Genomic DNA, 25,509 nt, shown 5'->3' with positions numbered 1-25,509 from the left:
AAATCCATAAAAAACGTACCAACTGCTTTATTTTGCAGAGTCATCCTTCAGGGCAATGTCGCCTTTGGCTAGGGTCCTCAGAAATACACTGATTGTAGGTCTAAATGAAAAACAAAAACGAAACTAGCAGTGCTAGCCTCGCAGTCATTAAAGAGGCTGCCTTCCCTTTTAATGTATTCGTGTTCTGTTTTGTTTTTTAATGAAAAAGGAAGGGACTATTTGATATGCCTTGACATTTGGTTCCTTTCCGCGAAATCTGAAACTTGAGACGCGAAAAATTCCGGGGTTGGTGAAATACCTGCCCTAAGAGCAGAAGCACAGCTAACGTCTTTGGCCCGGAATTCCAGAGGCGAATTTCCACCCCTCCCACAGAGTCACCTGCTCAGGGGGAACCCCGGCCAGAAATCCGGGTCGCGCCAGGTCAAATCTTGCGTCTCTTGTTTACTCCGCCCCTGGCAGGGCGGCGGCGAGGCCTGGGGTGGGTAGGGCCGCCCGGGCCGCGGCGCCCGGGGGCACTGGGTTCCGCTCGCCTTGGCAAGCGGCTCGGACTCCCGGGAAGGGTGGCGGGCGGCTCCCGCCCGGCGGGAAGACCACCCCGAGGAGGCGCTCCCGGCGCCAGCCCGGCCTGGCTGCCGCTCTGCAGCTCTTCGGCCGCTGCGGCCTCCTGGGAACCTCCCCCCGAGGGTTCACACGAGTCCACACCAGTCGGGTTAAACGGCTGGAGGGAGCCCCGGTGTCCCCCGGGTGTCGCCCGGCCGGGGAGGAAGCCCAGAGCTCCGGCCTCCACTCGCCTGGGATTCCCCCACTCCTCGGCCCTGGTCCCCGGGCGCTGGGTGTGATTTCACTCGCTTCCCTTCCGAGGAGAGGAGCGCGCCGGCTGGAGGCGGCGGCTCGCCCGGGTCCCGGCACGGCCCACTGGGACACCCGCACCGGCTCCTGTCGCCACAGCCCCAAATGATTTGAATATCCCGGCGAGGTGGAGCGGCGGTTCCCGAGCTGGGTGCGCCCAGGGCGCCCTGGTGAGTGACCCCAGGGAAGGCAATCGGGGCCTTTTGAGCGCGTGAAAAGTTCATGCTTCCGCAGGGGCACGGAAAGCGCCCAACACTTTGCCAAGCTCCAGAAACGCCGCCAGGAGCTACCTGATTGTGTTTATCTTGACTGATAACTGGATCGCGAGTAGAGGCGGGGGCGAGGGAGAGGCAAAGGATCCGAGGTACACGGACCAAGTAATAATGGCAATACTAATTATTATGTAATTCCGTTTGTTATCAAGACAGGGAACGATTCTATGGGAAACGGGGAAGATGTGGAGGGGAGGGCGGGGGGGGGGGAGGGGGAGGTTTCCAGAACCCGAAAGGAAATTCTCAGGCTCCTAGAGACACCCAAGTGTTTTTGCATGACAAGTAGAGACCCGCTCTCCAGGGAGTTCCCGGATCCCGGCCAGCGGGAGCGCAGCCGCGATCTTCCCGCCCCGGCGGCCGCGGCGGGGCCCGGCCCAGCGCTCCCGGCCGCCTCCCTCCCCCGGCGCCCGGCGCCCGGCACATCCCTCTCTCCCGAGCTCGCTCCAGACTGGTTTTTCTGGTTCAGCCTCCCTCCCTGGGACGCGCAGGGGGATCCGATGACGTCGCTGGCTGAGTCTCTCCCTCTTCCCTTCCTCCCTCCCCGCGTCCGCTTCTCCCCCCGCGCGCCCTCGCCGCGCACTCCTCCTAGTAACTTCTGTTCGGGGAGGCGCTGCCAGGAATAACCCGGTGCGTCCACAGACCGGGAGGGGAGGCGGCCGCTGCGGCTCCCACGGGCAGACGGCTGCGGCCCGTCCTCGCGGCTCCCTCCGGAGCCCGGCGGCCCCTGCCCCGGGCCCATCTCCGTACAGTGTCAGAAAAATAAATAAAGGCAAGAGGAGCCCGGGCAGGCGGTCGGGATCTCTCCCCTCCCTCCGCGCCCGCCCTCCCTCTGTCCTTAAGGAAATGCTACCAGACACCCCCTACCAGACACGCTCAGCCTCGGCGAGGAGCGGCCGCCGCGGCAGCAAGAACAAGGGCACCAGGGGGGTTTCCTCCCCCTCCTCCTCTCCCTCCTCTTCCTCCTTCACTCCGTCCTCCTCCTCCTTCTCCTACTCAGCGGTGACTTTCCAGGTGAGCGGCCGCCGCCGCCGCCGCCGCCGCTGCTGCTGCTGCGAGGATCCCCCTCGACCGCTCGGGCTCTGGCCGTCGCGTCGCGCCCTCCTCCCGCCCCTGTCACCCGGCGGCAGCCGAGGTTTGACAGCCGTTCGAGGGGCTCGCGGCCCGGAGGCGGGCGGCCGGCGGGGGGCGGGCTGGAGGTGAGGGGGTGGAGAGCCGGCGAGCGGGAGCCGGGCGCGCTGTCTCTCCCACCGGAGGAGGGTCTCCACCACCACGTCTCCGCGGACGGTGGCACAAGTCTCGGCCAAGTTGCGCGTTGGACGCCGAGGCTCCCAGGACCCCGGAGCAACTTGAAGGGTCTCCTGGCTCGTTGACAATATCCCTACGCATCTGGACTTTGGGGCGCTGGGTGCAGCCTGGGGGCGCGTGGAGGGCGGACTGGACCTTTGGGAGAACAGAGCGGCAGAAATGTAGGTTCCACGGCTCGGTAAGTGGCCCGGGCGCTGTGTTTTTCCTGCCTCCGGTAGCGCGGGGGAGCTTGTTTCACTTTACACCGAAATAGCCTCCGCCAGGCTCCATCGCCCCTCCCGGCGCGTCCGCGGCGCTTCCCGGTTTCCCGGGGGTGAGGGTCGGAGGGGGCAGGGATGGGGGAGACCTCGGGAGGGGGGTCCAGCGCGTGGGGAAGTGCGGGGAATACCCTGGCCGCGGACCTATGCAGATGAGGGGAGGCTGCTTTGCGTAATGTCCTGGGGGGGAGGGGGCCGCGCGCGAGCGCTGGAGGCAGGAATGTGCCTGGTTACTAATGAGGGACGTGCACCGGCGCGCACCGCCGGGCCACCGCTGCGGCTGCCGCGCCGCTGGCCCCGTCACCAGGTAGCGGGGGAGGGGGCCGCGGCCGAGCCGCGCGGGGAGGGGGCGGGCGGCGCGAGGGCCGGGCCGCCGGCCTGCGGCCGAGGGAGCGCAGCGGAGGCGCCGGCTGTCGGCATTTCAGTGACTCCTTTCTCCTGCCCAGCGAGGAAGGAAGGAAGGAGCGAAGGAAGGAAGCGAGGAAGGAGGGGACTGTCTCTATGGAAGGTTCACGCGGAGGCGCCCTCGCCTTGCGGGTGCACCGGCCGCGGCGCGGTTCCCGGCGGCGCGGGCTGACAGGGGACGCGTGGAGCCCGGTGGGGGCGGTTTGCATGCGTGTTGGTCTGTGCGCCTGTCCGGGGACCGGGCAGGGACATGTGTGTTGGGGCTGTGCACGGTGGGGAGCTGGGTCTGCGCCTTTATGTCTGTTCCCTGAAGTGGGTGGAACGTTGGCCCGTTCCGGGAATGTTCCATGACGTGGTGCAGCCACAGGAAGGGGGTTAACGAGGGGCTCTGCCGCGGCGGCTCTGCCGGCTGCTATCAAAGCAGATGTGCTGCTGCTGCCTCTCCTCCTCTTTCACCTCCCTTCACCCCTCCTCCCGCCTTTCCATTCTGTGCGTCTGGTACTGGAAGGGGTGAGACAGGAAAACATTGCCGTGGGGGTGGCTGGGTGGGTGGGTGGGAAGGGGAGAAGGGTGTGGATGGTGCCTGTGGTATTTGGTGGGGGAGACTCCAGATCGGCGCTGCCACCCCAGCTGTTATCGCAGATCGGTGCGCTCTATACGCATGTGCCTCCGCGTCCTGTCCCTCTTACATAACATCCAGTGCCGCGGAGGACAGCAGAAAACGAGACCCCAGCCCTCCAAGCAAATGGGATGAGGGGATCGAAGGTCAGGAAGAGCCCCCTTGGTGTTGTCCTTCGGGGACGTGGCTCCCAGTGGGGAAAAGCAGGGAAGGAGGGTTTTCTTCAAGTGGCTCCTCTCTCTGACTTGAAAGCATCCAACTAAAAAGGACTGCAGGAACTAGTCCTCTCTAATGAGAAAGCTTTTACCTGCTCTGCTGAGGGCAGCTGGGCACTTTAACCCAGGCGGTGCAGAGAAATGAAGAGGGTCCTTAATAAAGAGAGTTGTAGGAGATGAGCAATAATACCTGCCGGGTGGAGGGCAGTAGGATAGCTTTCGGGGGACCAGAGGAATCCCCTGATAATAGGTTTCACCGGAGGCCTTTAGGACACCTGTAATGGCTTAGAATTCACACAGGAAGCAGTGTGTGCAACTGACATTGTGAAAGCCTTATTCTCTGCACAGTTACTTAGGCCTAAAATGAACATAAAAAGGCTTGTTTCCGGTACTTACATTTAGAATGGAAAATCTGAACTGATTTTTTTCTCCTTCCTTTTTTTTTCCATTTTAAAAATAACTTAGTTTACCTCCAAATAAATATTGGTACTCTTTCCTACCCCCAAAGGCTAGACCTCGGTAATTCGCAAGAGAACTGTCGGTTTTTTTTTTTTTTTAAAGCATGCTCTGAGCTCTCCTCAAAGGCTATTGACTTTCCTCTTCAGTACAGTTTTTCTTTGTAGTGCATAATCAAGCCCAGAAATTACTTGAAATATTAATAAGATCAATTTTAATTAAATTTACAGTGATCTAGTCTCATAGAAAAGGACCATTTAACTTTATTAGAAACATTTCCTCCAGTGATATAGTAATGTTTGGTGATGTTTGTCCTTGAGCAAAGCAAATTATTTGAAATATTTGCATATATATTACATAGATAAAAATAATATATACTTTACATATATTACATACATATTATAATTTAAATGTCTTGCACTTTTTCACTTTATAAGACGGCCAAAGCAAAATTTTAACTAAGTAGATTGTGTAATGGGTAGATTTGGTTTGATTTTTAGGATATAGATCAAATAATTTATCAAGACAGAAATGCCTTCCACATGAGTAAAATTGATATCATTTTCATTATTAAGACAGAATTTCTGTGGGACACTAGGGAGTCATGATGAGAATGGTCCATTTTTATTTTAAGATGAAAAGGATTTGCCAGCATCCACTTAATACTGGTAGTGTGCTTCAAGTGTCATAATCCTTTTTCACCACTAGGTTTGAAATATTCAGTATATTTCTTATGTGTAGAAAAATGTTATATTACAATGGTGAACCTTTTGAAAATGGTCCGTGTTTCTTGCTTTGAAAATAGGTCAGGTATAAAACAAAATTTGCTTATTGGCATAAATATTCCTGTTATGGTGACTTAATTTTATGTGTTTGGCTTTATTAAAGCCTACATATATTCATATGAGGATATTTATGATTAAATTGATGTGAAATTGATTCAGGGACAATTTTAGGAATGTAAGTATATTAATGATATTACAAATTTAAAATGTAACTGATTCTTAAATGGTTAGATCCTTATGGAGGCCTTTGGAAAAATACCATTAAAGTAGATAAAATATTTATTTCTATATTTCTATTAAACATGGAACTTAAAGGGATTTACTATGTGTATATTATTATGTAATAAAATCATGCTGTTTAACTACAATGAAAGATTAGCCAGTAGAATGTTTTGATTGATCAGGTTCCTTTTACCTGGGATGTGTTTACAAATGTTCTTGTTACTATGACAACAAAACAGAGACAACATGTATGCAGGCGTTCCTTGTGGAATAATGGTACAAGTGTCTGCTTGAGCCTTTGGCACTTTGTCATGATTCAGAAAACCAGGTTGAAACTTTTATGCTTCTTCAATTTAAAATGAAAAATCTTTAAGAAGTTGCCTATTTTTTTTTAAAAGTAGGGCTTATTTTAATAGCAGCATTAACAAATAACAAGTACTCTATTTGTGTTGGTTTTAGATTTTTGAGTTATCAGTTATTAGTTGAAGTTAACCGGAAAGCTTCAACATAGGAAAAGTAGTTTTAAAGACCTATTGAAAATGTTATTTGGCATGAGTGAAAGTGTTATCCATTAGGATGTGGAATAATTTAATACTTGATGTGGTAACTATTATAATAAGGGAAAAGTGGCTGAAATCTACTGGATAGATGATTGTTGATCAGGCAGGCCGCTAATCACCTAAGTCTCTTAAAAATAAACATTGTTTTCACATTTTGATTCATAGTCAGCATCAGCAGAACTCTCTGTTGGTGTATGCAGTAGTCCTGTAGGTGGAGAAATAGTTCACAATTTAAATGATGTACTTCCAGTTAATGGATTTACATTCTTTAATGAATTCTTTGTGAAGCCATCTTTTGGCTAATACTGGTATGTAAGGATTTCAACTTTTTAAGTGATATTTAAAAAGGACCAGAGGAAGTTTGCTAACTCAACTCAGCGGACTTCAGGTTTCAAGAACTGTCCAACCGTCCAGTATGTATGGGTTGACTATAACCATGCAGGCAGAGACTTAATTAATCTTGAGTAAAACTTTAGTGAATGTTCTAATGAGGCTTCTCAGTGTTTGAAGCTATGGATAAATACAGAGGATTAAGAGAAAATGGGAAAACTTTATGGAAATAAGAATGTATTTAAAGGAAATTGTATAAGTGATATACTTTTCTGTTGGTTCCTGATACTTGATCACAATCAAAAGTATTGCTTACTATGTGCTATTTATGGTAATGCTAACAAAAAGGAGGTTATAAATCAGATTTTGTAGCTGTGAGATGGCTCTGAGCAATTTGGAAAAACGTTTCAGCACTTTATCTATTATTGTGACACAACTCCCAAGTCCTCATGTGCAAGGGGATATCATAGCTTACTTGGTCTGTGCAGTCTTTGGATTCTCTGAGTTGGACCATGGAACTAACATGAAGAGAGACATAGGACTATCCTGTCTTCATGACTGCATTTGGAATAGAATCTGAACTGCTTGATAAATGGTGTCACAAATCATTTGTTATTAACTATTATGTGATCTATTCTACAAGTATTTATAACTTTAGATTTCCTATCAGTTTAAAATTTGAAGATTAATTAGTCAGTCATATTTAGGCCTATTTAGGCCTATTTGAAGAAAGTGCTTTGGAGAGATGAAAATGATGTTTGTGTGCCTAAAGATGAATGTAGGTAGGAAGCAGGTGGGGTTTGTCCTACCACTTCTGAGTCACCAGGTGGTTGGATGTAAGTCAGGAGGTACTCAGGGCCAACCAGCATTTTTGACTTTTAACTCATGTGTAATCTTAATCCAGTCTTCAGAGTACTATGACAGTGCCTCAGCCATCATTGGGCAATACAATTTTTCATCTATTCATTCCACAAGTATTTACTATGGGTCAGGCTTTGTGTGAGACACCAAGGATATAATGATCTAGACTAGAAAAGTAACTTCTAATCTAGTGAGGTTGACAAATATTAATAATATGGTGGACCAATATATCTAATGCCCATTTACTATGAGTGCTATGGAAGAAATATAAAGGAGTGTGTAACAAGGGGTATATCCCTCCCTGTCTTGCAGCTGAACAAGCCACCTCTCTGAGGAGGTGATGTCTGGGATGAGACTGAAAGATAAGAGTCAAGTAGAAAAAGGTATGTGTGAAGAGGGGAAGAGCATTGTATCAAGAAGGAATAATGTAAATGACCTCAGGTTGGGGGATGTACAGTGTTTTGAGGAGTTGATAGCAAGCCAGTGATGCTGGAGCACAGCTAAGAGGAGAGGTGATGCAAGGTGAGGCCAGACCATGTGGGCAGGTTGATCACTAGAATGATTATCTAACCTGGCATAAATGGGGGTGGGGGCTGTCCTTGGCATATCAGGATGTATGATGACCCTGCTTTGGCCATGTTAGGGGTTAGAGACTGATCATTGGAGGGTGATTTGGGAGGCAGGGACTAGAAGTTTGAGTAGGCTGTTGTATATAACACATGTCTCATCATATTTCTTTCTGATCAATGGTCCCCAGCCTGGTGGAAATTTGTTACAATTCAATTGCTGACTTCAGTTGGAGGGATTGGCTAGCTATTATTATTTGCAGATAAGTTTTCAAAGAATAAATCATTTACATTAAAAAAACACTTATTTGAGGCTCCAGTTAATTGGCCAGCACCATTGATTTAATTAATGAATAATTAACAATTGAGAAGTCCTTACAAGTCGTTGAGGGAAGTAACTGATTAATCTTTGAAGCCCTGCATGAGCTGGATCTATATGTTTATAAACAGCTAGTGAAACATTCAATTCCTCAGATAATTTCTCTACAGGATTGCAAATATCAGGACCTTTGGAAAAGTTTAGATCTTATTTCTTAACTCTCCATATGATTAGAGGAATAACAAAAGAATATGAAGAAAAAGAACAGAAAAATAAGTTAGTGAAAATAACATTCCTTTATGTACTTTTGGACTCATGTTCCATTTTGTCAACTGTGTCATTTAATCATTTTTTCCCTGTTTTAAAATTTATATAATGTATAAAACTCACTTTAGATGGCAAAAGGAATCAGCTTAGGTTGGAGTTCCAACCTTGGGCTCTGGAGTCAGACTCGGGGCTCAGAATGAGTAACTGAGAGGTAAAAGGATGGTGATCCCTGACTCTAAGAATTTCACAATCTAGAGAAGACATGTGGCTACTTTAAAACTTACAAGTGAAAGTAGAGTATGAATGAGCATGTTTTCTTCCAGCCAGAAAGACTAGAGGGTCTTTGTGGGAAGAAGTGATTTATTGACTGGGAGCCTTGAGGGTTGAGTAGAATTCCAACAAATTCTACTAAGAGGGAAGGGTAGGGCATAGTTAAAGTACCAGGAGAGAGAAGGAGTACCTGCAAAGGTACATTGGTTCCCGATTGTGTGAGAAAGCTGGCATCACTTACAGTTTTTGAACAGAGGAGTGGTGTGGTCATGTGTGTGTTTAGGAAGCTTATAAGCATATATAGGATGGGTATACTGGCAACAAGGAGACAGTTACATTGCTATAATGCCCTAAAGAGAAATAATAACGGTTGACATTATTGTATGACAATTTGAGTTCTTCCATCTTATGAACAGACATCTTAAAAATAATAACAAAAGTGATAAAAATGTTTTGCTAAACATGGTCAAGTAAGTATGATAGATTGTCAATTTGCAGTACATTTTAAGTACAGTACTGAATCATTATTTTAACCTACTATAAAACTTCTTACTCCAGACAACATTTATAAATATTAGTAGTAAATTGATCATCAAACACCAGCTTATAAAGATGGTTATTTTTAAGGTTATAAGCTATTTGTATTTTTTAGCTATAAATATTTTAAGGAACGCATAGATGATTCATTTCATGCTTCATTAGAATACCGCTTTTTAACTGATGTCCATTTTTACCTAAATCACGACAATACTGGACATATAGTGTAGTGCAATGTAATGAAAAGGAATGCTTTTTTTTTTTTTAACAAAGATTTATTTAATTGTTTGATTTTCTCTGAAAAAGAAAGCAGTATTTCAGGGAAGCTATTATTATTTACACTGTGGCAGATTCATTTGATTTCAGAAGCCCAATAAGAAGGTGGGACTTTTGAAACCAGGCAATAGATAAATAAAGACAGACCCTCATTTGTATTTTGTTAGTGATCTGTAGCATGCATATGTGGGTAGGCATGCACAACTGCATACCCACATATACTAATCTTAGAAAATCGTATGTGTTCTGTGAGAAAGAAAATTTTGATTCTTGAAATATAGCCTGAATTCGCATCCTGATTGTGCAGAAAGTATTTATTTTAAAATTAGGTCTAACTCCATATAAAGAAGATTATAGGAAAGGTAATTTAAATTGTAAGTAGCTTTGCTCGCTGAAATGCTAGATTCATTTGAAACAGTGTTTTATTTCTTTTGGAAGCCAGACAACTCATTTAATAGTGTACATATGAAACACTAATTTGGCTTGTTAATTGGATGTAATTAAACTGAGGTTATTTTATACTGCTTAATTGTCTGAAAATTACATGCATTGCCATGCCTGTGTAATGTGAGGCAAAAACTGGAGATAGAGTGGGAATTGGGGTGGAGGGACATAAGGTCTAGTGTGTCTTTGCATTGAGCTTTCTGTAAAAACTTGGAAGCATGTCTTTTAAACACTCTGGACTTCATTTGGAAATGGAAAAGATTGGAACAGATGGCCTCTAAAGCCTCTTCCAACTCATATCCTATCAGTTTATAAATTCTACTTTGTAGTTCTAGAGAATGCAGTGTCATTATATTCAGTAATTATGGTATTACAAGGATGAACTAAACACTTAAAAAAATCAGCACAGTGCCAATTTAGCAAATCTGTTAGAGGGAAAGGAATTTAGGCTTAAGGAATACTTACTCTGTGCCAGGTTTCATAGCAGGAACTCTCAATAACAACCCCCAAGAATATTTGGTGTTATTATTTTCATGTTTACATGTAAGGGAATCGAGATTCAGAAAGGTTAAATGGTTTTTGCAGGGATACTCTGATAGTCAGTAGTGAAGCAGGACTAGAACTCAGGACTATTTGGCTCTCAAACCATTTCGTTTTTCCACCATTCCATGCAGCTTAAGCAAATGTTAAACATCAAGATTATATTGTTAACCATTTTCATCACTTTGCACAATATTTTCCCCCAGTAGTTGATGCACATCTGCTGGTGACATATACAGGTAACCTAGGGGCTAAGAGCCTAGATTTGAAGTAAAACAGAACAGGGTGAATTCCAAGTCTACCATCAGCTAGGTGAATTTAGGAAAGTCACTTAACCACTGGAGATTACAAAGTGAGGATGATAATATCTGTTTAAGGGTCACTGTAACATTTTTATGCAAATGTGTGTACAAATCTTAATGAGCACATAGTATATGTATAATATCTGGTAGCTGTGATTATTATTGAGAAGGGATTAGACCAAAAGAAAAACATAAAAGAATTCAAATTATTGTACACATTTTCAAATGGCCTATTAATCTATTGATTGAAATGGATTAAGAAATGATGTCAGAATGCACATCTTTTCAACAGTTAACAAATGGAAATATCAGTTAAAGTTTGGGGTATTTCTTATTGAGCTCAACCAGTGCTATAGTAGTTAAGTGAACTATATTCTCTGATTCTCTGGGAGTCATCCTTCTGGAGTTTTTGGTCTAAAAATTAGTCTTTGGGGCCTGAATTACCCAACTTGAACTATATCAATCGCCAGAGCAGGCTAACCAGTGTCTCCTTGTGGGACCTTGGGTGTGCTTAGGAGACACAACTGGACTGCTGATTTTTTAAAATTACTCACTAAATCAAGATTTACTATTAAGCACCTGCGCTGGAAAAGGTGCTATTCTAGACACTAGAGGCTTGTCAGTGAACAAAATGGCAAAAACAAACAAACATAAAAAACCTGGGCCCTCATGGTATTTACATTCTGTTAGGCTAACTTTTTACGCCAAATTCGGTCCTTTTACTACTTTCCAGTGTTTTTAGGAATCTAATTTTATATTGGGTCTCTCAAGCCAAATAGCAGTTGAAGAAGCACTGCAAGACTTACTAAATCACTGATGGAAATATTTCATTTATTATATCTATATATTTTCCTAGTGAGGGAGTTTTCAAAGAGGTGCTGTTTTGACAGATCTCAATATCGTAGCATCGTGGGTTTTTTTTTGTTTTGTTTTGTTTTAAATTCCCTTATGGTTCAGGATTATGGATTTTCATAACCTGTAGAATCGGGTCCTGATTATTGTTTTTTAAGGGAGAAAACATGATTTACAAATGATGCATTCTATTGTAAAATGAATTTATAAGCTTGTTAAAGCGAGGCGATTGCCACCGCTTATATTGGCGTGTATATTGTTAATCTTATTTAAATGAATTTTTCATTTTTTTACTGATAATTTTTGTTCTAAAATTTCTAGTGGATTCACAACCATGTAAACAATGTGCATGGTATGCAGTAGGCATGCGATAGACATTTGGTGAATGTTTAAAGTCATAATTCTCAAGCAGCTAACAGTCTGGTAAGAAAAATTTGACTCACTGTAAGATGGAGGGGTGGTCGTCAGAACCTAGTGAGGGAAGAAGTCTTGGCTAGTCTGCACTCCTATAGCTATAGTCCACCAGTCTGCTTACTCTTATGAGGTTCTTCAACTTTATAAGAAGTTGTCCAAGAAACAACTGTCCTACCTACCCATCCATCAGTCACAAACACGCTGACAGTCATAGTCAAGGTCACCCTGGGCTCTGCACTTCCCCTTGAATTTTCTAACATGTGAACAGATGGGACCATCTTGAGGTAATTTTTTCCTGCAGTTGGGTAGGGACGTCTGTAGTTGAACTGGGATTCTTCCATGTAGGACAGTCTTCTCTGGCCATATTTTGTTCAGGGTGTTCCGAGAAGGAAAGCTGTGTGCAGTGGGTCACTGTGGGGTTGAGGAAGAGTTGTTTCTTGGTGGGCCTGGTTGGATAAATTCAGCAGAAAAAGGGAATTATTCCTTTCTTCCATTACATATCCTTGGTTGTGAAGGTAAAGAAAAATGGAGGAGTGAAGGCTTGGGTGTGAATCATTTTCCTTCAGTGAGGAAATCTGTCTTTGTAACTCAGCAGTGCCCTATGGGACAATGCTGATGGCTGACCCAACACTTTGTGGACAGGTCATGGAAAGTTCAGCTTCTAATTATCCATTTCTTCTTCTCCTGGTGCTTACATTTTGAATAATCTCCATTTCTCTAAGCAAGAGAAAAATCCAGGGTTATAAACATTCAATGCATTTTCTTGTCATTCAGTTTGTTTGCTATGTGTCAAAGTTTATGTTGGGAGGAATACAGACTTTGGGGAGAAAATGAGGATTTCAAATGTCTTTTTTGTCCTTGTTGTGAGGATGTGCTCATTAGGGGCCACATCAGGGCTGCAGAGGCCACCAGACAGCTGACAGTAAACCTTGACCCCAGTAATTTATTGCTTGCCTCATTATTGATTTTCAAAAGGATTCAGGCAAAGTGGCTGTACCTCTGTTATATTTCATTATTTTTTTGTAAAAATGAAGCATTGTTTATAGCACTGTCCTACCTCCTGGGAACAGAGCAGGGTAACACACAAGAGAATTGGAGTGGCTATTTTTAGGATATGAAGCAACACTAAGTTTTGAGAATAATTCAGGTGAAAATAAATGTGATACACAGCAATACATTTGTGACAAGGGTTAGTAGAGTGTTCTTGCGATAATTGACTGCTATTGATGCAACTTATTACAGGCATACGTAATTGTTTTCAGAAAGATAATGGTCAGCAGCTCCATGGATTGTTGTAATATCCTCTGATGCATTCACATTTTGTGTAGGTCACTAATGCACATGTGGAACAGCATTTTGAGATAGTTATACCCATATTCAAGCAAAAGAAAAGGAATCCAAAAACATTTGTTTTTGAATTTATCATCTGTTTACTTGTACAATGACCTCAGAATATTCGTGAAGGACTTGGTGCCCAGATATAATCAAATGTAGCTTTTTAAAAGGGCTAGGTGGCTGAAGATATTCAAAATGACCTTTTAAAATAAATCACCTGGCAGTATGGAATATAGCAAATAATTGGATGCTAAGTGTGGAGATTAGATTTTCTAATGGACAAACTCCAAATTTGTTCAGTCATTGGTTGATTGTTGGCCATGTTTGGTAGGAGTTTGCTAATGTTAAACCTAATGATGTCTGAAAATAATTATCATGGATAATACTAGCTGATCTGAAAAATTTAGCATTTTAGCTAATAATCCCAACAATTTATATTTGAAGAAAAATGTCCTGATAAGTAGTCTTTTTAAAAATATATATATCCTATGGGTTATATAGGATGGGAGCAATGAGAATCAGAGGACATTTTGAAATTAATAACAAATTTGCCCTGGTTTTGATGTCTGCTATGATTATATTAACCCTTCTGATGGCTGTAAAAGCAAGCAGTGCCTAACAGTATACCAAACATTTGTGATCAACTTGAAGGCAATTGGTTTTGGCTTAAATTTCATAAGAAATTTTTACAATACACAGTTGTATAAATCAAACTACTGTTTTTATGTCTGATGTGCAAGTATTTCTAAAAAAAGGAAGTAGGGAGAAGGAAAGGGTATAGAAGTGGGATTCTGAGGTCTATGTTGGGAGAAATACAGACTTTTGGGAGAAAATGAGGAATATGCAAATGGCCTGCTTCCTTAGTCAATATAACCTTTCCACGTGCTTTTTTCCAGGTGGGTCAGACCTTGGTTTTGAGCAGGCTGCATCTGCACTATCCATTTAGCATTTGGGAGAAGTTTTACTTGTTCCTACCACTGTGATACCATTTGTAGCCTGCAGTGGAGACTTATTTAGGGCATCTCTTAAAGGGTCCAATTTAAATTATGCTGATTAACTTGCTTAGGTATAGAATCTGATGTATTGATATGTCAAATGGTGACAGGACACTTTCACTCTTATGTCTTTCCTAGAATTTCAGGTTTAGATAAAACCATTGGAGGCATCATTTAATCCCTAACTGAGCAAGGAGAAATCACTCAGAACAAATCACCAAGGACTGCTGGCATTCAATCTCTGCTAAAATACCTCTTCCTTTCTTAGGGAGGCCTGTTGCTCTCTTAGACGCTTCAGTTTATCAGCAGTTGACCCTCTGCAGCCATCCAGAACAAGTTTACTCATTGACTTGAATGACGATCCTACAGTTATTTAAAGCTCATGATTGTGTTCACCCGAAGTATTCTTTTATCCAGACTAAATATTACTGGTTCCTTCAAAAAGACCTTTTATAATGTAGTTTTCATTTTTATTTTATTAATTTCTTCAGGGATCAGGCTGTTCATGTCTGAAATGTACTCCAGGCTATGTTTGTTATGAATCCCGAAAAATAAATTGCTTGTCTCCAGTTACTCTTCAGAATGTAGCCTCTTGCCAACTGGTTTAGAAACATTTTATGTATAAGGCCTACTAGACATGCTTGCTAAGACTTTCACAGAGTTGGAATGTATACTAATGTAATACAAATCTATTTTCATAAATGTAATTATTGAGGTTCTGGCATGTGTAAGGTGCATGGGAATATAAAATACAGTAGATATAGAAATAGAATGTAAGATACAAAGAAGAGTGTTTCACTGTTTTCATCATCAAAGCTTTATAATCTGTTATATTATGGGAAATAACTTTGCTAAGGGAGCTATAATTAAAAGAAGCAGTTTAACTACCAAAAGAGAGGCATATATGAAGTGTTAAGGTACAAAATTATCCCTGGCCCATGAGATTCCCAAGAGGTTCATGGGAGAAAAGGATGCTTCAGATAGGCCTTGATTTTGATGGGCACCAATCTGGGAAAGTATCAAGTGTGTTTTCAGAGGAGCATCTGATTTAAGGGCAGCATAAAATGCATATCAAGTGAATAGTGGTAAAAAAGTTAGAATGTTTGGAATATGTTGGGTAAAGGCTTGTATTCCAGCTTAGAGTTTATACCAAAAATAATGAACGGTGGGCACATGTACTATAACACATTGAAAATTTGGTCCCCGATTTCGGCAGTTCCATAACTTTACAAACACATTTAAATGAAATAAAATATATGTGAAAATTTCTATGCAGAAATTCTATTTCATTTATAAAGAGTATGAAGTATGTGTGTTTTGCATTTAAGACATATTGGCTTTGAATTAGATATTATTATTACTCTCTTTGTCCCAGAAGCCCAGCAATTTCAAGGACACTTACTAATCATAAAGGTAAAGTAAATACATTGCTGATGGACATGTTGCTATATTCACACCTGTGTAAGTTATTAGTACCTTTTCTATTACTACTCTTTGGCCATATAAATGACATGCCATACTGACACCAAGGTTAGTTCAAATGGTTGCCATTTTAGTATAAAATAAATTAACCTTTTCTTCAATTTATAGTAATTAACAAGGGAGACACAGCCCTGGCCTGTGTGGCTTAGTTGGTTGAGCATCGTCCTGTGCACTGAAAGATCGTAGATTCGATTCCTGGTCAGGGCACATACCCAGGTTGTGGGTTTGATCCCAGTTGGGGCATATGTGGAAGGTAACCAATTGATGCTTCTCTCACACATAAATGTTTCTCTCTCTCTCTCTCTCTCTCTCTCTCTCTCTCTCTCTCTCAAATCAATAAAAACATTTTAAAAAATGGTTACATAGAATGTTGGGAAATACTTCTATGTAGGTGTGTTACTTATAAGATTGTCACCTATAAAGTACCTTACATATACAATTAGATTTATTGCATCTTAATAATTTTGAAAAAATATTCTTACTTTGGGTTGACTATCTTTAGTATCTATGAGAAAACTCTCTTCTTTTAATTTATCTACATAGATTGCTTATTAATCCACATAATTAATAGTAGAGATGGTGAATACCTAAATGGACAAATATTTCATAGTACAAGTGTATCTGTATGCAGAAGCAGTCAATACATTAGACAATAACAATGTTAATTACTGTATGTTTCCAAAACAAAAGTTATCATTTCCTCAATGAGTACTTTGATTTTGGAACCTTTAACCACTGTGGAAAGTAACTTATTTTAGATTTAGTTATTCTTTTAGTCTCTGGAGAAGTACACAGAACTTTGTGAGGGACTAGGAGAGAATAGAAAATAGTTTATTGTAATAAAATAACATACAGTTCATTAATTTTTAATTACACTGTAATGCATGTGGGAACACTGATGTTTCAATAACAGTTGATTATAGGCCATCTGAGCATTTACTATTATTTAGACTTTATTGAGGGTCTATTCTGAAATATTAAATATAGATGGAGGATGACAAAAGGAAGTACTACATATATATTTCCATTTGAAGAACATAATGGCTTTTACCAAGAGCCTGAAAGGTATGAGGTAATGATACCTCTTCTTGTTATTGTCTGGAGGAGGGAATGGACAGTGTTGGAACCACCTATAGGTCTGGGGACTGTCTTAGAGACAGGTGCTGTATTTTGTATAGTTACCCAGCTTTGAAGGGATCAAGAACTAGTAATTTGTGCTAAGGGCCCTTTAATAAAGAGAAGGTTGTCATTTTGGGGCCAGTTTGTAAGAAAAAAAAATCATGGGGCTTGAAAATGCTGAAGGGTCTTACTGGAACCCATGATTGTGAAGCATGTAGGTAGATGGGTTTTTCATAAAAGGCTTCTTCATTCATGTGTGTGCGTGTGTGTGTCTGTATAATACACTCTGTCTTCGTGCCTGCCCATTCCTGTTCACTCAGTGAGGCATAATCTTCATCTGACTCTGCGGCATACAGTTAACTTCGAGCTGGGCTCTGATTTCAGGGAGAACTGGCTTCTTGAAGCACTGCCATCCTACAGTGTGTAATGGAAATAGGCCTAGGCAAGAAGAGCGTCCCGTTGGTTTTGTCCTTGCATTTCTTGGGAGCCAGTTTTCTGGGAAAACAACACATGATTGGTGAATGCTCATTTGAGAAGAAGACTTCTCAGTACTGGATATCATGAGAGAAGAGTAAGAACTTAGTATGCCCTTCTGAATATTTTCAGCAATGTCAGCTTGTGAGAGCAGTCAGCCTCTCACAGACAAGTTCTATCAAAGCCTATTCAGCATCCAAGAACCTGTGGAGACTCTGTCGTAGAGAACCGGGATCTCTGGAACATGGAGACCCAAATCATTACTGCTGCAAACCACTACTCTCATGTCATAACTACACATGTCCATGAGACCCATCCTGAATTAAATAATGAGTTTTTTAAAGAGTTAAGTTGGGAAATGTCAAGTCTCAATCTTTTTCCATTGGATGAAATGAGTATATTTTCCTGCGTTGGAATTGTGTATTCTCATAATGTTCTTGAAAGCATAAAATTGGAACATTTAAAAAAAATGTGTGTTTTTTTTTTCTGGCAATTTCTAAAGAGTGTAAAAACACGTTACCTTGCAAAGCATCCTTTTATCCTCACAGTTTATTTGTTCTCTTTCATGATAAAACAGAGATGCATTTGAAAATAGCACCAGGAACATGAAGAGTTCATAGTTTATTATTATAGTTTATATTTTCAATTATGTATTTATTCACAAGTTGATTTATTTCATTGCTATTGTACTGGTGTCTATATCTCAGTCTGTACTAAATTTATGGTAATACTGATTTCATTTAGTTTGAAATTAGGATTATAAAATAGGATAATATTTAGTCATCCCTCTTTTGTCCTTTCCAAGTGCCATCACTAGCAATTAAGTATAAACCAGAACACATGAACTTTGAATAAAACCTTCAGTGAGCTTAGACAGTATTTGGACAGTCACTTGCAGTTTGTGGAGTGCTAGTTACATACCATTGGTAGATGATATAAAGGAGTAGGTGTAAGTATGTTCTAATTAAAAAACTCAGGAATCACTGCAAAGATTTAATGGATAAATTGGTGATTGATATGAAAGGAAAAAAGACACTGAAAAATGTTGGTATGAGATCGTGCTGAAGACACAACCTCTGTAGTGTTTCCCAGGATTGGACACATAGGTATCACTTTTACAATCAAGAATCCTTTGATAGTAGTTTGAGAAGCTCACAGAAGTTGTTTAACAATTGCTGTCTTCAAACTAGGCAGGTAAAGCAGTTGGATGTGATTTTTTTAGGCCCCTCCCAGCACTCACAGGCAGAGGCGCTGGCTACCAAGCTAGCCCAGAGCATCCTAGGAAGTACAGAGGGTGTGGTTTTAGTTTGGAGTTTGTGGAGTATGGAAAGGGAAGGGTGTGGCATTCCTTTTCAACAAGATTTAAAGGGGCCCTTCTGAGATCCATACATCCATGCTAGCCCTGTGTTCTGAGCCAGTTTCTTGATAAAATGGGGATAGGAAAATATGTAAAACAAATGGTAAACAATAATAAACTATGCAGGTTTAAGATATTGTGTGATAAAATACTGAAATGTTTTATTCAGATGTTTAGAAAATAAGACAACAAAAGTTCTCAAGGGCTTTGGATCACTTTAAGTGGAAGCCAAGGTTACCTTTATATTGTCCTAAGGTAGTAAATGACTAGATAGGACAACTAACAAATATTAAGTTGTAATATCTTTTATGTACATTTAAAATACAATTTTTTCAATAATTTTTTAAAAACTAACTTCTTTATCAAGGAGGGATAGACCCACATGATGAAAACTTCATGAAAGCATCAAAATGATTATTTCTTTGTCAATTCTTAGGATTCATCATTTACTTGTAAATCTGTAGGTTATCGTGCAGTACATATTGTAAATACCATGATAGTTACAACACCCTAAACATACATTTTTTTAAAAATAGAATTTATTTTTTAGAGCAGTTTTAGGTTCACAGCAAAACTAAGTGGAACAGAGATTCCCCATATCCTCCCTCCTCATTATCCCCCAATTTCAAAATTTTGTACCAAACTGCTACATCTATTACAACTGATGAATCTATGTTGACATATCATTACCACCCAAAGTCTGTAGTTTACATTTTGTGAAACTCTAAATATTTTAATTCCATGTAATAATGTGAAACATTGTTTAGTGCAAATGTTAGAGATGTTGGCACAATATAACATCTGTAACATTGATTCACCTTGAGAAAAACAGAATCTATAGTTTGTTTTTTAATTGACAGGGTCATTTTCACATTATATCTTTCAGTTTTTAATCTAAAAATGGTTATACAATACCTTATGGTCTTATTTTTAACCCTTCTGAACCTGAAACCACCTTCTCTCAAGTTACATATGGTTATAATCTGCTTTATGGTTTGAAACTAAAGGGAAGGCTGGGAATTTTGGATAAAGGAAATTGTAACAATCACCATTATTTTTATAAGACTGGGTAATTTCCATTTTAAAACATTCTGGCCAAAAGTTTTGTGTGCTATTAGAATGAGTAAGTACAAGATTGAAAGGTTTTTAAGAGACTTCCTTTTTATATTAGACATTTGAGATATGATAAATTAAGGACTTCATAAGTAAAAGGGCATTCCAAGTTGTGTAATGGGTGTTTGAATAATGAAAACATATGCTTCAGAGATGTGTAAGGGAGTCTCCTTGCCTTTGGCCTCAGGGAAGCTATGCAGTACAGATACCTTCTTTTTCCTCTTTATCTGACAGTTAAGAGGAATCCACAGTAGGAGACAGAAATCGAAGAGACATAATTGCAACAACACTGAAAAGATTTTCACTTTTGATTATGTAAAAACAATCCTGGTGGGAAAAGAGTCACCTACGTTAAAAATTAGGCGAAGAAGCTTGCGCAAGGAAAGTGCTTCCTCCAGACCCCTGGAAACACATGCCTTCGCCTTCACCCTGGGAAGCACGCGGGGACAGAGAGGCCAGCCCACAGCGGTCGCCGGGCTTGGTTCATTCTGGGAGGAAAAGGGGCTCCCCCCCACCCCCCTCCGCAGCTCAGCCGAGTCCCTGCGCCGCGCTGTGCGGGCACCAGGCGCTGGGACTCCTTCCAGGAGCCGGGAGCCCTGACCGCCCTGCCCTCGCCCGCTGCTGCGCTTGGCCCGCCCTGGAAGGGCCTGAACTTTGGCCCCCGTCCGCTGACACCCGAGGGAATTTGAATGCAATGACGTCTCCGCTCAGTTCAGCTGCACAACAGGAAATGCTCTCCGCCTCCCCCTCCTGCTCGGAGAAAGTGGGGCTTGCTTCTGCAGGAGGCCGCCGAGGTGCTGCCCCAGACCTAGTTTCGGGGCGCCTCGCGGGCTGCTCGCTGTGGGTCGGCGGGGCCGGAGCCCTGGGCGGGGACGCCGAGGAGATTGCACTTCCTTTGCAATGGCTCACTTTCCCAGCGTGCCAGGGGACGCCTCTGTGCTGAACAGACAGACAGGAATGCCCGGCGATCTCTGGCCTTGGGGAGACCACATCGCTTGCATAATAGCGAGAACACCGGGTCAGGTGGGCCAAAAGCGTTGGCAGGCTCCTGAAATCGAGCGAATAGTGCTGAATAGTGCTGACTGCAGAGGGCCTGAGGAGACTTTTAGTCACCTTGGTAGAATGTACAGTTTCTCTTTTCACAAAACCCTGGCTGGAAACCTCTTGTTAAACCCTCCTCCTAACTGTCACCTTTTGCTTGGCTGTGGAAAGGAAGATGTGCATGTTCAGCGCAAAGCACCGACATCGCGCTGGTGTACACTTTGAGACAGAGTCATTACATGCACATTATTGCATTGTTTATGATTTAACCGCTGTGATTCAGGTAGTGAATCTAGTTTTAAAAAATGCTAATGGTTTTGTAAATTTGAGAACAGTACTATGGTCCTTGCCTTTGGATGGACTATCCTCAAATTATAGATGGATTTTTACTGTTTTTTTTCGACATTTTTAGTTTTTAGCTAGAGATAGGCTTAGGAAATTGAAACCAAACAAGTTAATCCAACCTTTTAAGTAGATAGGTGTTTTCGTTTGCATTTGTAATCTTTCAAGTTACAGTTTAGACTGTTTAGAGCTCATGACATCATTTAGTAACGTGGATCTTGTGTGTTTTATGTACTCGCGAGGATGATACAGAAGAGTAGCACCAGCCGGGCAGTCATCCTTGTGATAAGGTCTCTGGTTGCCTCATGAATAGGCTTTGTAATGGTCGATTGTTCTTTGGGCCACACAGCCAAAATGCCAAAGTTCACCGGGAGGTCTGCTAAGGTTTCTTATATCAAAGACTTGACAGAAAAAGGATTTCGTAGATGAAAATATTTTTTAGTTGTTCATAGTAAACTTAGAAATTATTCTAAATTGGAACATACACTGTTTACATGTTTACGTTAAGCCGAGTCATCAAGCTAATTAATCACTGACTGATGCTTTTATAATTGTTGCCTAAGAATTTTCCTTTAAAATAAGTGCCCCCCCCCCATCATTAGATGTGTATATAGTACAATGTCATTTCCCTTGGGACACTTTCAGCTGATTTTGGCAATAAAGAAATTGAAGATTATTTGAGTACATTTAGAAGAGCTATAGATTTAAACATATCTCTTTTAGATTGCTTTTTCACCATCTGAGCCTCACTCAGGTTGCTTTGGTAGCACTCTTACTTGATTATGACCGGCACAGAAATATTTGTACTGGTATTCTCAGTGGACCACTAAAGGAAATAAAGTTAGAAGTGAAGAACAGAGAGGAAGCTGTAGCTCATTGGTGCTATGCCAAAGAGAGCAGACTCCATTATAGTAGCCTCAGCAGTTTCATGGATTCAAGGGGCAAATGGGATGGTGCAAGTGAAAATGTTTTGTAAAACCGGAAAGCACTATGCTAATGCAGATAAGTTTTCTGTATGACTCTCTTGTTCCTTCTCCCCTCCTACAGTAAAATTATACAGAATGTATATCTGAAACAACAAGGAAAACTCTTAAAGTAGATGCTGGTTTTATTCTTTGTGGCCGCATTATAGTTGGGTCCCCTGCACCATGTTTATTTGCTCTATAATAAGATTTAACCACTTTTAAACCCAGCTTGGCCATTATGAAAGTATTATGAAAGTATTTATTTAGCAGCATTAATATAGGGATCAATTACTCCAGATCTGTATTAGCAGTAATCCTTAGTTTTTGTGCAGCATCTTGTTGGAGGTGCTAAGTAGGATCTTTAGAAACATTAATTAAATCTCATAACAACCAGGAAATTAGCATGCTGTTCTATGAAAACCACTGTGTGGAGAGTTTTTATGGACTATACTTAGAATTTAAAACTTTATAACATCAACCCAGACCCAACCCAGACCTCATTTGCAATTATAGTCCAAACATGTAATTTGATTAATATGTGAGTTACAGATCTATCTACTTTTGGGGATATATTCTATGTGTGTGTGTGTATGTGTGTGTGTGTGTGTGTGTGTTTCAGGAGCATTTTGTGCCTTTGTAGTAACCAAAATTACAGTTCTGATTAGGATGAGTAGAAAAAATCTTTTATTTCTCAGCTAAGAAGTTTGTGCTTCTTGAAAGAAAATCCTAGAATAAATGCAATTCTCTGTTATATCTTGCAATCATAATTGGGAATATTTAAGAAAGTGTTTTGAAGGAATTGGTTGTGTACTGTCTGTCTTTTCCAATGAATCCCACAAGCTGGGGCAGAATATGTTTTGTCCTCACTGAATCCCCAGTGCCTAGAACAGTGCTCCATTTGGAGCAGAGGCACAGGGCGCTGGTGCCGAATGGAGAAATTAAAAGGCGATGCCACTGTCTCTTATATTTCAGATGATATTTCTTGTGCCTGGACTATTGCTTCAGAATCCTCTGAATTTTTTGAATTTAGCAAATATAAGACATTATTTGATTTTTTAAAATAAAATGTAGACATATAGTAGGTGCACAATAGGCACTTATTACATTGAAAAATATTCAGAGAAGCATGATATTTAGCAATATTGCCATCCTGGGTGCTTTATTTACTATTCTAATAATTTGGAACCTTTTTTTTTTCATCTAAGGAGAGTCTTTTTTTTTTTTTTTTTTTAAAAAAGCTTATTGACCTATTGATTTACAAAAGAAGACATATAGGGAGGCTAAAGAACAATGCAGTTGAATTTGAGTCTTTTTTTAATTGATGTCAGAGAGAAAAGGAGAGGGAGAGAGAGATAGAAACATCAATGATGAGAGAGAATCATTGATTGGCTGCCTCCTGCAGGCTCCCTACTGGGGATCCAGCTGGCTACCCTGGGCATGCGCCCTTTACCAGAATTGAACCTGGGACCCTTTGGCCTATGCTCTATCCACCGAGCCAAACCAGCTAGGGCTGAATCTTTTCTTTTCTAGCACTTAACCTTAAGATTCTGCCTGGCAGTTTGAGATCCAAAGGTTCTTTGAGCTCTTAAACAATTTATATTTTATCATTGATTGCCTTACAGGATCGTTGATGCTACATTTGTGCCTTTCTGGAAATTGGGATTGTGGATTAAAAGACACTCTGTATTTTCCGTGCCTAGAATGGTGTCCCAAGGAATTTAGAGGCTCAACAGAGCCAGCTTCCTGGGTGGGTAGTCATGTGATCTGTTCAGAAGCACCTCGAGCTTTATTTAATGCCCTACTGTCTTGAAATTCTTAATTTTGGACAAGGGGGTTCTGTATTTTTGTTTTTCACTGGGCTCTGCAAATTTTGTAGCTGATCTTGTTGCTCAATAAATATTTGTGGCAAAATTAGTGACAACTACAGAACTTAGAAACTTAGATTTTACTTCTGAAAATATTGGTTTGATCACAGGCCTTAGTTTCCCTGTTTCTCTGAGGTATAACAAAATGAAATACAGACTGTTTGGTTCAATCCAAGAAAATATCTCAACTAGAATATTATTTGGAACTGAGGATGGATGACCTTAAAAAAAAAAAAAAGACTTCTCCAAATCTCTGAAGTGTTCAGTATATTCTCTTAGTTGGATTGGGTTTAATGGAGGTGCTGTTAGAATGTGGAAGACTGAAGCTAATGTAATGGGAAATGTAGAGTTCAGGGCATGACAAGGAATGTGGGTTTCAGAGCATGGCGGCCTGAGTTCTGAGTTCGAATGTTGCCCCCTTAACCCCCACACACTCACTTACTAGGTGTGTTTATAATTACTTTATCCCAATTCATAAATCTGATTTTAAAAAAATTTTCTCCCTCTGGGTGGTAGGTTCCTTTTATTTTTCTAAGGGAATTTGTTGTTTTATTATATTAAGCAACAATCCAGCTTCTGAATTCTTGAAGCTTTAAGGTATATTTGGGGATTTGTTTCTTGGTAGTTAAATGGACTCACCTTCCGGTGTGGGTCCTGGGGTCTTAGTGTGTGGGGGAGTCTGGATGGTGCAGGAGTGGACTGCCGCTGGGACGTCACTGGTAAAGCCTGAGCCAGTGGACCAAGGCCAGCTCGGAGTGCCCTGACCTTTGGGAGCCAGCACTTAGGAGATACCAAGATAACCAAGTGACAAATAAGTAGCAGAATATGTCAATAGGGACATTATTCTTATGTTTGTGACTTTCTTTTTAGCTGTAACTCTTTGTCCTTCGGTAGCAGTTATACAAAATGGGACTATCATCTTATCTTGAGAGAGGAAATGAATATGAAAGAAAATGTTTGCTGGGCTTATAGAAAGATTGAACTACTGTGTCTTTACAATGCAGAATTGCTTTATATGATGAAAGTCATGTTCTACCATAGAAATACTTTTAAAAAAACTTTATGTCTAAAGACATAAAATGTACTTAAGCTCTGTGTTTTTACCTACAGTAAAGACTGTGCAGAGTGTCTAACTTCTGTAGTTACATCTGGTGAACAGATATTTCTTTGAGACATTCCTGCCTCTGTTGAGAACCAAGATTCTTTGCTATTTAACATTAGTGACTAATGTGGAGTTGGCATATATTTATTTACAGTTTACTAGTATTACTTAAGAATAGTCACACATCACACTAATGTGAAAGGAACAGAGTTAGAGCCAGGTCAGGGTATCCTTTTTTTAAAAAAAAACTAAATGTACTTATAATTATCAATATTTAAAAATGCCATTTTATTATTCTTGCGTAGATAATGTATACTGCATTTTATTTCCTAAAGCTTAATAGGTTTGAACATGGGATTTACTTGTAGAAGGCAATTAAGATAATATTCATACAAG

General features: G+C 41.2%; 1 protein-coding gene across 6 annotated transcripts in view; it reads left to right on the top strand.

Moving 5' to 3' along the window:
- The first annotated feature begins 882 nt into the window (after positions 1–882).
- The window catches only part of HIVEP2 (HIVEP zinc finger 2), a 180,708-nt gene continuing 156,081 nt past the window's right edge, over positions 883–25,509 (top strand). The window contains exon 1 of one of the 6 annotated variants that reach the window (XM_059700529.1): positions 883–1,019. The gene's annotated coding sequence lies outside the window, so the exon portion shown is untranslated. Of the gene's footprint in view, positions 1,020–1,350; positions 2,605–2,849; positions 2,991–3,059; positions 3,281–25,509 lie in introns of those variants that run through there. The other 5 variants (XM_059700532.1, XM_059700528.1, XM_059700526.1 and 2 more) reach the window with 5 other exon arrangements.

The sequence above is a fragment of the Myotis daubentonii genome, chromosome 6 (assembly GCF_963259705.1).
Source record: "Myotis daubentonii chromosome 6, mMyoDau2.1, whole genome shotgun sequence".
NCBI classification, from domain to species: Eukaryota; Metazoa; Chordata; class Mammalia; order Chiroptera; family Vespertilionidae; genus Myotis; species Myotis daubentonii.
Note: the sequence above shows the minus strand (reverse complement) of the source record. Positions and strands in the feature narration are given on the sequence as shown.